The 3,695-nt window shown below is 48.9% G+C and overlaps 1 pseudogene; it reads left to right on the forward strand.

The window, feature by feature from the left end:
• Nucleotides 1–1,685: 1,685 nt before the first annotated feature.
• Nucleotides 1,686–3,041, forward strand: LOC101600329 (annotated as a pseudogene).
• The last annotated feature ends 654 nt before the right edge of the window (nucleotides 3,042–3,695 follow it).

Raw genomic sequence — 3,695 nt, forward strand, 5'->3', positions numbered from 1 at the left:
CAAACTAGATGCATGCGCCACCTTGTACATCTGTCTTATGTGGGTCCTGGAAAATCAAACCTGAACCCTTTGTCTTTGCAGGCAAGCACCTTAACTGCTAAGCCATCTCTCCAACCCTTTTAGTTTTCTCCAAACACACAGAAAAGTACAAGTCAGAAAACTAAGCATAATCCAACATTAACCTATATGATCTTTTGCATATTCCCTGCCAACTTAAAAAAATTATTCATATTCGAGACAGAGGAGGAAAGAGAGAGAATGGGAATGCCAGGGTCTCTAGTCACTGCAAATATACTCCAGATGTATGTGACACCTTGTGCATTCAGCTAACGTGGGACCTGGAGAATTGAATCTGGGTTCTTAGGCTTCTGAGGCAAGAGCCTTAACCACCAAGCCATCTCTCCAGCCCCCCTGCCAACTTTTTAAATCTTCAGTATTTTTCATACAAGTATATATTATACATTGAACATATTTCCCCCTCATATTTCCTATCCTCTTTTCCTCCCTTTCCCCACTGTTAGTCTACTTTGTTCCCCTAGACAGTTTCACCTCTATTTTATGTCATGTATACATACACAATTTATGTATTTACATGCAATTTTAGAATCACAAATGGGAGAAAAACATAATATGTGCCTTTCTGGACTAGATTAATTCATTTAATATGATTATCTCCAACTGTACCCATTCTTGCATATGACTTAGTTCTTTCTTTATAGCTGGAAAAATTCCATCCCCTATTTTCCTTATCCATTCCTCTGGTTTTGGACACGTTTAGTGGTTCCATAACTTAGCAGTTGTGAATAGTGCTGTGGTCAACACTGATGTGCAAGTATCTCTGTCATATGTTGATTTGTAGTTCTTGGGGAAAATACCCAAGAGTTCTAAATCTGGTATAAGGTTCAGGAGTAACCAAGAACCACGGAGCCCACTCTGAGGCAAAGATGGAAGTTTTTATTCAGGGGGAAAAACATGAGCTGCCAGGACTGACCCTGAAGAGCAGAGCAGTCAGTTTGGGGTTACAGATGGTGGGCTTTATAGGCTTTTCAATTGGGGGAAGGTGAGAAAGGGAAGGAATTATATTGTTAGGGCAGTAAATCTCTGTTCTTTACTTTAGCCATATGGAGAGAGCAGGAGTGGCCAGGTGAGAGATAAGGGGGCAGTAAACCTCTGATCGTAGGGTGAGACCAGAAGTGACCTGGTAAGAGATAAGGAGGGGGCTAAATCTTTTGGGGGCATCGTTAATGTTTGGGTAATTTCTTGAGGAATGAGGATGATCCATTTCCTTATATCTCCCTGTAGCCATCCTGTTTTCTTTTGGTGACTCCCTTTTGGGAAGCCCGTTTTTCAACCTAACACCTGGGTCATATGGTAGATCCATTTTTACATTTTTTTTTTTTTGAAAACATCCATAGTGGCTAGTTTACATTCTCACGTGTTCTAGTTCATCCTTCCTGGAAGAGACAGTATCCTAAATGTGGTTGTAAAACTAATTACCAAAATAACTCAAATAGAAATTGCTAAAAGATGCAAGCAGGCAGAACCAACAGAGCTCTCTCCACAGGGCATCTGGCTGTAGAGCTGTGAACCGTCCTTTCAAGGCATCGGTGTGAGAAGAAAGGTGGAGGGGACTTCCAACGGCGCAGCTCCCCAGTGAGTCAGGCCTGTCCCTCTGGCCAAGCCACATGCACCGAGGACTCTCGATTGCGCACCTGCTCTTAGGGCTGCAGCTGGCGCAGCTCCCAGCGGTCCCCGACGGAAAGACGGAGAGAAGGCAAACCAGGGGACCCAGTGGAACTGCCTGGCGAGGCTTCACGGAAAATGAGCTTGCCCTTCACCTGGAAACACTCGAACGACGAAATAGGAACTCCTTCATGGCTAGAGGTTCCTCCCATCTGAAGGACCGTGTTGACTCAAAAAAGTCCATGCGGGATCAAGGATTCTTTCCCCTGATCATCAATAAGCTTGAAGTGAAAGACTCTGCGACCTACATTTGTAAAATGCAAAATAGAAGGACGGAGGTGGAGCTGCAGGTGTTTAAAGTGACAGTCAATCCAGGCACGCACCTGCTGCAGGGGCAGAACCTGACTCTGGCCTTGGTCATAACCCCTCAGTGCAATGCAAGCATCCAGGGAACAGAATTGTCAGTGGGGTCAAGGTCCTCTTAGCGCCGAACGTGGGGTTCCAAGACAGTGGCACCTGACTCTGCACCATCACCCAGGACCGGCAGAGCCTGACTTTTGACATTCACATCTCTGTGATGGGTTTACAGAAGACCCACAGCACAGCCTATGAGAAGAAAGGCAAGCCAGTGGAGTTCTCCTTTCCACTGAACTGTGAAGAAGAAACCCTGCGTGGAGAGCTGAGGTGGCAAGCCGAGAAGGCTCCCGCCTCCAAGTCGTGGATCACCTTCTCCTTGGAGAACAAGAAGGTGTCTGAAAAAGTCTACCCAAGACCCCAGCCTCCAGCTGGCCAAAACGCTCCCACTCTGCCTCAAGCTGCCCAAGGCCTTGCCCCAGTATGCTTGTTCTGGAACCCTAACTCTGAATCTTACCAAAGGAACACTGATTCAGGAAGTGAAGCTCGTGGTGATGAGAGTGGCTCAGTCCCCGAACAGTTTGATGTGTGAGGTGTGGGGACCCACCTCCCCCAAGCTGAAGCTGAGCTTGATGCTGGAGAACCAGGAGACCCGTGTCTCCAAGCAGGAGAAGGTCATTCAGGTGCAGGCCCCTGCGTCGGGGCTGTGGCAGTGTCGGCTGAGTGACGGGAATGAGATGGTGATGGACTCCGAGAGGCAGGTTTTGCCCGCTGAGTGGAACCAGGACCAGCCCATGTTCCTTGCTATCGTGCTAGGGGGCACATTCGGCTTTCTGGCCTTCGCTGGCCTCTGCATCCTCTGCTGTGTCAAATGTCGGCACAAGCGGCGCCAGGCAAAGCGGATGTCTCAGATCAAGAGGCTCCTCAGCGAGAAGACGTGCCAGTGGCACCTGCTGCCTCCCCCAGCTTGTCGGCCCCGCGGGCTGCGGCCTCGGGACCCGTGAATGTAGCAGCTCTGCTCTTCTCCACGACTGGACACCGACTCCCGCTTGTTGTCTCCAAGCCCATCAGCAGAGCTTGTTCTTAACCTTCTTTCACGACATCATCTACTTGTTTTTTCTCACCTAAATGCTCGCCCGTCTCTGATGTTTTTTGTGTCTCCTGACCCCATTTGTCCACTTGGATCTGAGAGCAGTGCCCTGAATTAGCCCTGCCTGGCCTGGAGGATGGGCCTCTGGAAACACACAGCACATCAAAGAGGATTTGTCCAGATCACAGCCAGTCAAGTCAAGAAGCCATGCGGATCCAAAAGCTCCTGAAGGGGCCTGAGGGCGCCCCATGGCCTGCTTCTCTCCCAGTTGGTGGGGCCATCGACTCTCGCTCTGATCAACATCTGGTTCCCCCCCCCCCCTCCGCCACGTAAAGGCACACATTGTCCACAGACCTAATTCTTTATTGCCGGCACATCACATCTCCATTTTAAAATTTTTTTTTTGGTTTATTTTTATTTATTTATTTGAGAGCAACAGACAGAGAACGAGGCAGAGAGAGAGAGAGAGAGAGAGAGAGAGAGAATGGGCGCGCCAGGGCTACCAGCCACTGCAAACGAACTCCAGATGCGTGTGCCCCCTTGTGCATCTGGCTAACGTGGGACCTGG

Source organism: Jaculus jaculus, chromosome 10 (genome assembly GCF_020740685.1).
Source record: "Jaculus jaculus isolate mJacJac1 chromosome 10, mJacJac1.mat.Y.cur, whole genome shotgun sequence".
Taxonomy (NCBI): domain Eukaryota; kingdom Metazoa; phylum Chordata; class Mammalia; order Rodentia; family Dipodidae; genus Jaculus; species Jaculus jaculus.